The 14,514-nt window shown below is 35.2% G+C and overlaps 1 long non-coding RNA gene across 1 annotated transcript; it reads left to right on the forward strand.

The window, feature by feature from the left end:
- The first annotated feature begins 4,426 nt into the window (after positions 1-4,426).
- Positions 4,427-7,475, forward strand: LOC110726857. Its single transcript, XR_002512412.1, has 2 exons — positions 4,427-5,025; positions 7,146-7,475. It is a non-coding gene; the product is annotated as an uncharacterized LOC110726857 (long non-coding RNA).
- Positions 7,476-14,514: the final 7,039 nt, after the last annotated feature.

Below are 14,514 nucleotides of genomic sequence, written 5' to 3' on the forward strand. Positions count from 1 at the left end.
CGTAGGCAACCTCACATTGGGGTGCGACCGTAATAAAAATGCATTCATTTACATTCACATTCATACATGATCATATCAAGGGATCTCCGATGTTCATCCCTATCAATTTAGAGCTAGACTTGGGGCTTGGTCCCTACATCATTAGCTTACCTAGCCTAAGAGTCACCGCTATTTGACTCTTTTATTATATTTTCACATCGTTAGCCTTTGTGGCCTAACCATAGTGTCACTTTCACACACTACACGGATACAAAACCAAATATCCCTTCTCTTAGGAACCCTTTGTCATGAAATATTAACACAACGTTGAAGCATGCCTTGTCATATCAAAATCACTCATAAACATCATTGCATCACAAAGTATGAAATGCTTAGCCTCCGCGCCAAAGTTAAACAAATACTTTCAACATCGAGTAAACAATTGATATATCCTAGGATGAATTAATCCTTACACTAAGAGATACAACTTCGATGCATACATTTGACTAAGCTCATTCAACATGCACTGCAAACACTTGCTTTGATTCCTTTTCGCGTCTTTCTTTTCCGGGAGAAAGTCATACCCTCAACAAAAATGACAGAATTTTTTTTGTTTTTTAGCATTTAGAGTCTCATAAGCACGTCACAAAATGCACACACGAGTCAACGTACGTTAAGTCATGTCGTGTCATATCACATCGAGTTGAGTCTACACACACGTGTCAAAACACACTAATTCAACCTCAAGTTAAGCCAAGTCAATCACATTAAGTCAACCTCAAGTCAAGGCAAGTACAATGTCAAGCACATCAATTCTTAGGTCAACCCTAAGACAAACATCAAGCCTTAGGTCACCTTAAGAAACATACCAGCAAAGTCTTTTGGCAATCTTTTGATTTTACAACATACAACCATTCAATAAGGCTCCTATTTGCAGCCAACCGAACAATCTCAACATACATTCAAGCATTCAAAGCTCTTTTTCTCTAAGAAGTGTGGGCATAGGATTCAAAGATCTTTTTCTTAGAGACGCATGGGCATAGCATTCAAAGCTCTATTGTTCAGAGACGCGCGGACATCTCCCTCATCAAGCTCCTTTGTTCCGAGACGAGTGAACATCCCTCATCAAGCTCTTTTATTTAGAGACGCGTGGCCATATCATTCGAATCTCTATTAGTAAGAGACGAGTGAGCATCAATAGCAAACGTACAAGAAAATTACATGCAATGGCGCAACAAGCATTCCTTTAAAGCACCGGGAAACTGAGGATCAACAACCAGTGATCTTCGATAACTTTCTTAAGAAAGTTATCAAGCAAAACTAAGGATCGTTACTAGCATAATGGTCTTCGACAATGTTTCCTAGCATGGGGAGGGTTATCACAAACAACTAAAAATGACTACAAGCAGAGTCACCTTCGACGACGATGGCTATAAGCAGAGCTATCTTCAAAAGTTTCACCTAAAATTTGAGAAATTCTCAAAAAACTGAGGATAACTACAAGCAAAGTTGGCTTCGATCGTGTTCCCTGGCTTGCGGAAGATGGTCACAAAACGGTAGAAGAGTGCTTTAATCAGAGCAATCTTCGTAGTATTCCCTAAGATATGGAAGACTGTCACAACACAAATAGAAGGCAGCTACAAGCATAGCTGTCTTCAGGTGATGTCTCCTAGCTTTTGGAAGGTAGCCACAACATCACGTAGCAATGAAATCGGTTACCCCGGAGATGTGTGCTCGACGGTGCAAGATACACGTTTCTTAACTCTTTTATCTGTTTAAATAATGCTAGTTTGCAGGTATCGATGTTACAAGAATGATTTAGGATCGCAGAACGTTCTGAATCATTCTCCTTCCCAATCGCTACTTTGACTTTTATTTTCGAAACATGCATTTTTACAAACTCAGTCAAAGTGGGGGCTTCTATAGACACCTACTTATGTCTTCCCAAAAACCAAAACCCAGTGATAAGTACCTTTCACGTCATTTGATTATCGAACAAAGTGAAAGTGTGAAAATTCTCGTGATGCGATAGTTTTAATAAAAATAACTCTTCTTTCTATTTTCGAAAATGAACTCTATTTATGAAAATGTCCGTTTCAATTTAGTTTTGTCCATGATGAGGGTCCAATAAAAGTGTAGATTGATTGGGCTGAAACACAGCTTTACAACGATATATTATAAGCCAAATTCCGATTAATAATGAGGAAGTTATGGGTAAAATACTAAATTGGGCCTGAAAGGGTTTAATGGCCCAATAATCTAGTGGGGGGCCCATTAATTAATATTCCTACAGTTATTAGGATTTATTTTAATCTTCTAGAATAATCTAGAAGTTTGTATTGAGTTCTAATGGGATTAGGAATGATAATTATATCAAATAAAGAATTCTATTTGGATTAAAACAGGTGTTTTAAAGAGATTAAATCTGATTTTCAAAGATAAATACGGACATTGTTAATCAAATTAGATTAAGGATTTCGTACAGGTTTATAGAAATTGCGTGAATCAGCGTGAACGACAAAGCTTATTCTTTCTCCCTCTTTTTAAGCCTTCCCTTTTCAAATAAAATACTGCGTTCACGAGTCTTAGACACACCTAGCCAAGATAGAAGTTGCTTCTCCCTAGACATGAAAGGTTGATAATTTCTGAGAGGTTGGTCCCAAATCCCTACTTCAATTATTTAAATTAATTTTTTGATTTAATATTTTCTTTGAAGTTACTAATGTGTGTATTGTTTTTATAGAAAGAGATACGAGCTAACAAAGTAAATTGTTTTAATTGCTCTATATCTTTAGAAAGCATGTTTATATTATTTTAATTCCTATTATCATGTAAGGATGTTATTTATTGCTTTCTAGTATTATGCTTAGTTTACTTCTTATTTTCTTCTGTCATGTTAGTATCGTATAAGAGTTAAAGCTTTGATTTTTATTGTTTAGTGACATGCTAGGATTTGTTATTAATCTTGTTAGTATTATGCCTTGGATCTTGCTAATATTATTATGCTTTAAATGAAAATATTGTTATGATGATGATTTTTATTTATCATGTTGCTTGATATCATATTATTATGTTATTTCTTGATCATGCCCCCTCTCTTGCAGGTTTAAAAGGAATTTGTATTTGTAATTACGTTTAATAAGATAATTAATAATCTTGTTTGCGGCTGGCACTTAAGAAACCACGGGGCACTCCATATAAGTTAATAAAATTATAATTCAAGTGATCGCCAATAATAGATTTGTTTGTGCATTAATATTCAACCAACATAGATTTAACATGTTTAGGATTAATATATTTATTGTATGTTAGTCAGAAAGCGCACATGAATATGAGAAGAATAAATTAGAGGCCTATTTTTAGGTCAGGTTCAATCTCTTTTAGGTTGGATTTGTACCTTCATTCCCGAATATCCAGTCATGGTTCTAAACCACTATGGAGTTACCGATCTCATGGATCATAAAAGGGTGTAACCTTCACCCTTTGAATGGTTTACAAGTTCCTAAATATTGTTGGCGACTCTTTTGCTCTAGCTTCCCTTCCTTTAGACGCCACCATACTTAAGTGTATGATCACAGTAGTGGTCAAGTGTGGGATGCTTGAAATTATTCCCTACACTTGTCCCTAGAAATTTTTTTTATTATTTATTTATTTATTTAATTATTTATTTTGTCTCTTTTAAACTTGCTTTAATTTTGAACGTCACACAAATTTCACACCTTCCCGTCGTCAAGCGTTAAGACGAGGCTGAAAGTGGTTAATGAAGAAATGTAAAAGTATTTGAATGGTTAAAGGGAAAATAATAAGTTTCAAAGGGTGCCTGAAATCATTGGTATACTTTGTACTTGGTTCAACAAAAGGTTTTTTTTTTTTTTTTTTTTTTTTGGCGAATGCAAAGGAAAGGAATGGATATTGATGGAAAAGATAAGAACCATGAAAAATAGACACATAGATACGGGGAAAAAGGTTTGAACAAAAAAAGAAAAAAGCATGAAATCTCGTATGGGAAACTCGCCTCGTGCTACGTCTTCATGGTCGCTAGAAAAAATGCTATATTTATAACGCCCTATTTGTAACTGGCATAAGCTGTATTAGTTACTACAAGGGTATTTCGTAACTGAGATTATAAGTGCAGGTTACAAATAAATTAGTATTAGTAACTGGCATATCCAAGGTTACTTACAAAAAGTAGTTCAAAGATAGAAAGATCAATCATTAATAATGGACATAAAAAAGGCTAGTTACAAATAATTGGTCAAATTTTGTTGACTTTATTAATTGTAATGGACTTTATTAATTGTAATGGACTTTATTAAGGTCAGTTACAAATGTTATTCCGCATAACTACATAATTAAGTGCACAATACTCACTTTACTTGTACAAGTTAAGAGATACACGCTACGCGTGAACAATATAAGAAATTAGATGAAAAAAATAATAATAAAGTGGTTTTATATTTTATGGGGAGTGAGAACAGTTGAATATGTAAATTTATGTGGAAGAAAGGGAGCGGTTATTATTGGGTAGTTATGATATGATTTTTTGTTTTATTATTATTATTTTTTGGTAATTTTGCAACTTGAGAAGGGTAATTTGGGGATAGTGAAATTTATCACCCACAAGGCCCTTTCACTTTATATATAGGATTTTGGTAATTTTGCAACTTGAGAAGGGTAATTTGGGGATAGTGAAATTTATCACCCAAAATACCCTTTCACTTTATATATAGGATTCTTTTTACAATTTTTTTTTAAAAAAGTACTCCTAGTTTCCTCGGTTCCTCCTAATCAAACTTACCACAAATTTTCACTGAACAACCTCAATTTTTCTCTTTCCTTTGAAAAACCTTTGAAATTCCTCAATTTTTCATAGAGCAACCTGCGCTCTCCGCTTATACAGTCATGCATTTCGGAATTTTCCTAATTGCCGGATGATGAAGAGGAATTGCAAGCCCCATTTTTCTGGAGGATATCGGAGGGTGGTTGTTGCAATTAAAGAACATCTATTAGAGGGCGTAGTTTTTCATTTTCATTCCCCCAATTAAGGTTCGTCTTTTCCTCTTATTCTTCTTTCTTTTTGTTTGGTTTAGGTAGATTTAACTAATTGACTCTAGTGTTTTCGGATTCAACTGCATTTTCTTCTTCGTAATTGATTTCATTTTATTTTTGTTGATTTTCGTTGTGTATTGTTTACCCAAATGAGGTTGTACTGCATGTGTTTTTAATTAGTTTTTGTTGTTATTGATTTTTGATCGATTGGGGTTTTTTGGTTTTTTGTCATTTATTTTTATTGTTAATTTAGGTTTTTTTGGCTGTTAACTGCGTATAATTATTGAAGTAATGGGTATAATTATTGAAGTTTTGAATGATTATCATATTAATATATTATAACAACCGATTTGTTGCTAAAAGTTTGGTTTTCACCCTCAATTTTGTTTTTTTTTTGTTGTATTTTTTTCTGGGATGAGGTTTGATGTATACTATTTTGGTTAGATTTTGGGAAATTGTTATATTGATTTTGAAAATTGATTGATTTTGTGATTAAATTTGATGGTGAATATATGAATTATGATGTGTTTTGTGTTGATTTTTCTAGGTCTGTCCCACCTTTTGATGGTGAATATATGAATTATGATGTGTTTTTTGTTGATTTTTCTGGGTTTGTCCCTTTTGAGGTAGGTTTATGCTGTGCAATTATTAAAATTTGCTAAGAGTAATTATCAATATCTTGTAATAATACATAAATGTATCAGCTTATAGTTCAATTCTCGGAAACTTATCAATACACCTCATTTCATATTTGAACATAAAAAAATTGATTAAGAAAATCATGAAGATCACTAATAAAACGGAGAAGTATACATGTAATTGTGGCTATGCATCAGTATTAACAAGTTGGCATTTCAGATTTTATAGTAATGAATTACTGTTGTTTTAGTGGCTTGTAGAAGTAGTAGTTTTGTTAGATAAAAGCTTTACGATTATAGTAAGTCAAAGAAAAAATTGTCAAGATAAAATATTGCACCATTTTGTCTTGATAAGTACCTCACCAATCTCAGTTTAGTATCCTCTTTTCTATTGGCTGGATGAATGAAATAGAAGCTAAGAGTGTATCCTAACTATTTTATTAGCATGTGTTTATTTCTTAAGTAGTTTTCTTTGCGAGAAGAGTAGATTCATTAGTGTCTTTTTGAACTAGAATTTAGAAAATGTGCTTTTAAGAAGTCTTATATAACAAAGCTAAGATAATTTATTTATTTTTTCTGTAAAATTATCATATATTGTCATTTGATTCTTCACAATTTTCCCTCGCATTTAGTAGCATCCTTATTACGTGGTGGAGTTGTGGTTTAATCATTTATGATAAATTTATGTTTTAAGTAAGGTAGAACTCGAGGTTGTCTTTTGCAGGCAATAATAGAAGATGATAACATAGTTGGAAAAATATGATGAAATAAAAAAAAAAACATTATATAAATGGAATTTTTATGTTAATTATCCAAACATTTTATTCTCATTTTAAAGAAGTTGGATGTACAGAAAGAGTTGGAAGAGGCCAGAAAATATGCTCATGATAATGTCAGATTATATTCATCTTGATTAATGAGGTTGTTAAGATACTTGTTGAAAATAAGTAGGCAAGAGATTGCTCGTATTGCAGGTGATTCACTAATTCGGTTGCCCCTACTGCAAAGGTCTAATTTCTTTCTCAATTTGATAATATGATTCATTTTTCAATTAATGAGCTACATTATTATGTATTACTTGTATTAAATTTGTTTGTTTGTCAATCATTTAAGAGTGGTTATAGTTCTTCTATGTCATTTGTCTTTCAGATATTGATCTTCAAATTTTAGGTGTAGGCTTGTCAAGTTTGTTTGAAAATTGAAACATAGAAGGCCATTAGCTTAGTATTCTCTTTTTTTTTTTCTTCAGTTTAAGTTGTCAGTTTTTGTATTACAATGGCTCTATCAAATGTCTACCTTTGCAAGCAAGGATCATAAAGATAATAGCTTCTTTGCAATTGTAAGGGTATAGCTTGTGTTGTAATTGTGTAGCTTACACTATGACATTTAAAACCCTGCCATCATGCCTAAGGCGTGAGGCCTTGTGGACCTTATGGACAAAAGTCACAAAACAAACAAGTTAACTGTGTTTTTTTAAAGGCTGCGAATGCTGATGGAAAATCAAGTCAAGTAGGAAAGGCAGTTGCTCTAATAAAAGGGACTCTCCGGAGGAAGGAAAAACGAGCAAGTATGGATCGAGCAAATCAGAGCTAGTCTTGGCCTTTCCGATTTAATGAGGACACCTGTGGTACTTGTATAATTTTGCACCCTTCCCTAACTTAAAATTAATTCTTACAAGTATAACATGTTACTTACAGTGAAAATGGCATGCAAATCTCATCTACATGCTGGCAATAGTCCTATTGGAAATTTTGTCTGACATTGAGTTAGGTTTATAAGCTAAACTGCTTTGGTATCTTTTTTCTTACACTCATTAAACTTTCTTTATCTCTTGATGTGAAGCCTGGTTAATCGTTAAGGGATATATATAAGCACAAATATGTACTGGGAAATGGCTGCATATGAATACACTCAACACATTGGCGAAGCTATTAGTTTGAGAAATTTAATCTCAATTTGAGCTCTTATAGCTATCAGGAAAGAAAAGCCTTGTGGAATACTTTTATAAAATAAAACCAGTAAAAATCTATAAGTACCACCATGGCTCTTATATTACATAAGTTTCTTAAAGGACATGTTATATGCTTTCTCACCCCATCCCACCCTACTTGATTAGTTTCATTCTATTGTTCCTTGCATGCCTCATGAATTGTTAACCTTATTCTATTCACATAACATTTAGACACTCTTAATACTCAATGTCTTGTAATCTTTTCAGGATTCAATGAGTTAAGAAATCCATTTTCACTACTTGATGAGTAAGTAAAAACTTTTATCGTAAACAATATAGTACATGACTTGAAGACAAAGTGTGTGAAACGACTCAACAAGTGTGATTAGGTTAGTTTATTAAGACTCGTGATATAATCATATGGCTAGGCATGAGCACGTTGTGAAAAAACAAAGGACCCATGGACCAAATAACATGGAATATGAAAAGACAAACTAACTTGATTATTTTTTTTTTCCAGTTTTAATGTTTATATTATTTACTAGGTGAAAACGGTCCACTGGCAATTGTTAGTCCTAAATAAGGTCAACTAAAATCAAAGGTTAGAACAATAACCACAACAAATAGGAAGACCACTAGAATTTTGGAAGAGTTGGGACACATGGGGATAAATAAATAAATAAAAATAAAAAACTACAATCCTATGTTATAAAAGTTGACATGGATTAGAGTGCCAAGTGAAGTACAAGATTGGCTAAGACTAGATTGACACAAAATGAAAAAAAAAATTATAAAAAGAAAGTTGGAGGCCAAAAAGAACTTCTAAATTGGACAGGCTATAGCACTTTGGTAATTTAATAACTTTTGATTTTTGACTCTGATTGGGATGAAACCAATGCCAGATGAAAGATAAAACTAGAGGCTATAGATCTATAGGAGGCATGACGCGTAAATCTTTTTAAAAATTTGTCTATGACCAAAACAAGTTGATGCTTGTGCAAAATAGTAGGACAAAAATCCGGGTTGGCTAAAAAAAGGAAAATTCTCTTTGGTGAAATCCAACTTTTCAATTTTCTAAGTGGTAAAAATGTTACAATTTTATTATCAATGGTAAACCTAAATTTTTTTACATTAATTCAACTATAACAATAATGATAAATTTTAACTATGATATTTAGCCATAATTAGTTATTTTTGTCAATTATTTTAGAAATATTTTTTTATATAACCAAAAAAGACGCCTTGCCTCCCCACCTGCGGCCGGCGCCACCTAGCCTGCCCCACCTCCGACTGGCGACGCCCAACACCTCCTCTTGTTCCCATTTCCCCCGCTGTTGCTCGCCCCGCACCTCTTTCCTTTCCCGTTTCCCCCACCTCCACCTGCCGAGCCCTAATCACACCCCAAACCAGCACAAAAATTAGAACCCTTCCCCGATGAACCCCCTCCTCTCTGAGCCGACCACAAAAATCCTAAAACCCTTGCAGACCACAGAACACTAAAACCCGTTTCTTGGGTTTGGTTTCAAAACACTAAACGGGTTTGGGTATTTTTGGTATTTTAGGGTGGATTTAAGGGTTTTTGGGTCGGAAAACTAGGGAAGGGGGTCGACGAGGAGGTACGCCGATTTTTGGGGTGGTTTAGGGTGGGGTCGAGGATGGTAATCGGTGAGGGAAATGGGGGGTGGTGAGGATTCGAGATTGGTAGAAAGAGAGGAAGTGGATGTGGGGGATTGAAGGAACGCGCACCGGCGAAGGTGGAGCTGGTCGCCGACATTGGTGGGGGCAGGGGAGAGGTGGCTGATGGACACCGACATGGGAGGGGCTGCTGGTGGCTAGGTTGGCTGGGGGTGGGGTTAGGTTTTTTTTTTTTTTTTTTGAAAAATATTTTTATATAATTTAATTATTATATAAAAATAATAATAATAAAAAAAACCTAACTATATTTAAGTATTTTTGTTAAAATAACACTTATCTATGGTAATCAATAATTTAGGTTTCCCATTGATAGTAAAATTTTTAAACATTTACCACGAAGAAAATTAAAATGCTGAAGTTCACCAAAGAGATTCTCCACAAAAAAAAGAACTATGACTTGATTTTAATTAAAAAGAAGGGTTAAATAAGGAAAAAAAAATAAATAATAAGCTAATAAAAATATGTACACATAAGCACAGTGTCACGCATGATGCAATAAAGTTTGCAACATAAAATCAACTTTTATGTTCCACTATGGTCAAGCTTATTTGGATGTCAGAAGGTATCATGGTTAAGAGTTTGGACGCGTTAGCAAGGCAACCTCATTTGAGGGTGTATGCTAACGGGCGGCTCTGCAAGATCTTGATGAAATCGAACTCGACTCCATGGTTTTGGTGGATTTAAAAACTCGGATGAACCCTTATTGTCATGAACGTTTTCAGGTTGATAGAGAATAAATCCACCGGGCTAGCCATATACGTAGAACACGTACTATTGTTGAAAAATAGGTAAGCTAAAATGCATATGCATATGTGACAATGCCAATTACATCGCAGGAATACAATTCAAGAATCTTTCAAGTTTCATCCACTCATCATAATTAAATACCGATCACTCAAATCGATAGATAACCAAGAATCCTCCAAGTGAACTCTCCAAATTGTAGGTGTTTTGGGTGTTTTTGTCCCCTGAGAGAGTTACGGCTCGAAGACTTGTCTGGCTATGCCTGTACATGCAAAATAACAAAGATTCCAGTTGGGTGGAGCTCCGCCTCCGACGATCAAGTTAGAACGTGTTTGGAAAATGTGAAAAGGTGCGGAAAGTAAAAAGGGGCTTCTCGGATTCCGAGATCAAGTGTTTTCTATGATGTAAGAGAATGTAGGGTATGCTATAATAAATTCTAGATGTCCCCAAATTGGGGGGAATCTCTCTATTTATAGGGTCATGGGAAAATGAGCCCCTAATTAGGTCACTCTGACCTAATTCTGTTGGGCTACGCGATTTGGGCCCTTAAAGGCCGCCTTTTCTCCTAGATTCTGGGAATGACACATGTCAAACGGGGATTGGTCCAATTTGGACTAATCTAGGTCTGACACGTGTCACCCCCTGAATGGAAAGAGTGGCTTGGGTAAAAATTACCCAAAACATTTGCCCCTCACAGGGCACGTCACATTACATCTATGACACGTGTCAATCAGTAACAAATTTTTTTTACTGTGAAATTTTAACCTTTCAATTTCCAGTGAAATAACAACAATGCCCTGTATTTACCCCTCTATAAATACAGGTTTTACCTTTCCTATTTTGGACGTTTCCAAAGCTCTTTTGAGAGAGAAAGTAAAAAGTTCTAGAGAGAGAGAGTCTAACTTCAGTTTGTGCTTTAACACAAACTTCGCTTCTTTTCCGCCTGCCCCAGCCGATTTAGTAACCGCTTGTGCTACATACAAGCAAGATCACCTTCAAATAGCCTACCGCAGCCGGTCAACGCTTGTCTCTTTTCAAAGTCAGATTCTAAACGTACCGTCTCTACCCCCTTCAACAAATTCTTTTTCATTTGTATTCTTTCATTTAATAAATGGATTCATCACTAACACACACGGCACGACCTAGGTTAGTAGTCAGCCGATCTCCTTGTACGGCTGAGTCTAGGACTGGGAGTGCCGGCTATGGGTTGATGGAGTAATTTTATACATGCCCCCAACCGACCGTCTATGTGACTGTAGGACACAATGGTTAGAACTAAGCAAACAACCACTAGACGGCGGAGAAGAGACGGTGCATTGGAAGTGACGTCTGATGAAGTGACCCCGGTTGAGGGGGGAGGGGGAGAGATAAAGGATTATTCGGGAGAGTACTCCCCATCTAGGATCTCTAGGACCCTAGTAATATAATTTAAGGTGAAGCTGAGGGTAGAGACGACGAGGAAGTTGTCTCCCAAATTGAACTTGATGAGGTTGGCCCCGAAGACAGAGACGGGGAGCGGTCTGCGTCTGACTCAGGGTAAGACGATGAAGAAGTCTCTCGGTTAAGAGACGGGCGGAACTCCACCTCAGAGTCTAGCTCTGAGGATAGCAGCGATGCTCCTCTATCCCCGCGTGAGGATATCGTAGGGAATATTTCAAGCCATCCCACACTTGAGCTCCACTGTGATCATACACTTATGCATTGTGGCGTACAAAAGGAAGGAAGCTAGAGTAAAAGAGTCGCCAACAAGTTTTAGGAACTTGTAAACCGTTCACAAGGTGAAGGTTACACCCCTTAACGATCCAGGATATCGTTAACTCCAATAGATTTGGAACCATGACTGGAAGTTCGGGGATGAAGGTACAATAACAACCGAAAAGAGAATGAACTTGCCCTGATAATAGGTCTCTACGTTATTCTTCTCGTATTCATGTGCGCTTTCTGAGTAACATACAATCATTAGGTTAACCCTAAACCTGTTTATCTATGTTGGTTGAATATTAACGCACAAACAAATCTATTATTGGCGATCACTTGAATTATAATCATATTAGCCTAAACAAGATTATTAATTATCTTATTAAACATGATTACAAGTACAAATTCCCTTTAAACATGCATAAAAGGCGTGATCAAGCAATAACAATAATAATATATCAAAAAACATAATATCAACAAATTATATGTATATTATTCGTTTTTTAACAAATAACATGAAATAATTCGTAAATTAACAAATTACGAAAAACAATTCATAAATTAACAAATTAAATTAAGTGAAACAATTTGCTAATTAATAAATTACGTGAAACAAATTACGTTCAATAATATAATTCGATACAATAATAATCATCATCATAATCATTATCTCAATAAAGCATAATATTAATAGCAAGATCTTAGGCACGATATTAACATGATTAATAACAAAATCTAGCATGTCACTAAACATTAAAGATCAATTAGCTCTATCATGACACTAACATGATATTAAGAAAGAAATAGGAAGTTTCACAATAATCATACTTGATATTTGAAATTTTAGTTATTACCCTAAACATGATAATAGGAAACAATAAAACATCCTAATATGACATTAGGAATAATCTAAGCATGATTTTTATTTCAAAAGAACAATGAGACAATTAAATTACTTACTTCGATGCCTCGTATCTCTTTCTAATAACAAAATACACACGTTATTAACTTCAAGGAAAAATAAACAAATAATTAAATTAAAAAATTGAAATAAAGATTTGAGACCAAACCCTCAGAAATATCAAACTTTTCACGTTTAGGGAGGAGGAAATTTCGAATTTGGCTAGGTATGTCTAGAACTAATGTATGAGTAATTTTGTAAAAGAAGAGGTTTAAAAAAAGAATAGAGAGAGAAGAAAAGCTTCTAGCTTTTAGAGAGAAATTAGAGAGAGATGATGGTTGTGAATCCTTAAAAACAAGGAGATACGACCCCTATTTATAGGAAAAATAACACGGGATCGAAGAAAATCATATTCGGAATAAAATACCTCTTGTCACAAATGACAGGAGTCAGCGCTAGACGACAAGTTCGTCGCTAGACGACGAAGGCCAGCACCTGGCAACGACTCTGTCGTCTCGCGTTGGTTTCAAAGTCAACGCGCTTTTACACGCGTAATTACCTTTCAAACTGGTTGCAGGTAATTATGCATCCAAGCAGTTTCGAAATCAGATTTAATATATTTTATTCAAAATAAAACATCTTTAAAAATTATAATAATCAATCCTAACCTCATTAGAATTATAAAGAACCTTCTAGATATTCCTAGAGAACTAAAATCAATCCTAATCACTTTAAGAATAATAATTAATAGGCCCTCCTCTAGAGCATTGAGCCACATTTAAACATCATTGGGCCTAATTTAATTTAATCCATAACTTCCTAATAAATTCATCAGAATTGGGCTTACAATATATATATCATTAGAATGCTCTTTTCGTGCCCAATCCAACTACGTTATTTTTGGACCCTTATCATGGACCAAACCAAATTGGACTGACTAGTTTCATAAACAGGGTAAGAAAAGAAATATTTTTGAAAACAGAAGGAGAAATATTTTAATAAAAACATCCTCATCATTAGACTTTCCACACTTTCACTTTGTTCGATAATCAAATGACGTGAGAGGTATTCATCACTGGGTTTGGTTTTGGGGAAACAAAATTGGGTGTCTACAGAAGCCTCCACTTTGACTGATTTTGGTGAAACGCAAGTTTCGAAAACAAAAGTCAAAGTAGCGATAGGGACGGAAAATGATTCAGAACGTTCTGCGATCTTCATTCTTCTAAAGCCGATACCTGCAAACTAGCGTTAGTTAAACAGAGAAAAGAGTTATGAAAAGCGTATCTTGCACCGTTGAGCACACGTCTCTGGAGTAATCGATTTGTTTGACGATCTTCCTCAAGCTAGGGAATACCGCCTGAAGACTACCACGCTTGCAGGTGCCTTCAAAATCCCCTGTTTTATGACCATCTTCCACATCCTAGGGAATATGATCGAAGATAACTTTGCTTGAAATCACCTCCTGCTTTTGACAACCTTCAGCATCCTAAGGAAAGCCGTCGTAGATAACTTCGCTTGAAGCCATCCTCAGTTGTTTATGACAACCCTCCGCAAGCTAGGGAATGATGTCGAAGATTACTCCGCTTGCAGCCATCTTCAGTTGTTGCGATAATATTCCAAAGAAGATTACCAAAGACTAACGCTTGTTGATCCTTAAAGCTCGTTTGAACTTTGCTGCAATGATATTTGCTGAAATTTCCGCAGTGGCAGTACGTCGGCGCATTTTGTTGCTTGTGAACCATTACGTCGGTGCCTTTGCGATGAGCCAATGTTTAGGCACTTTAAGCTATGTGAGATGATCTTTTATCAAGTCAATAACCTACTGTGATTATAATCGAGCTGATTACTAAATCATGTCA

Source organism: Chenopodium quinoa, unplaced genomic scaffold (assembly GCF_001683475.1).
Source record: "Chenopodium quinoa cultivar QQ74 unplaced genomic scaffold, ASM168347v1, whole genome shotgun sequence".
Taxonomy (NCBI): Eukaryota; Viridiplantae; Streptophyta; class Magnoliopsida; order Caryophyllales; family Amaranthaceae; genus Chenopodium; species Chenopodium quinoa.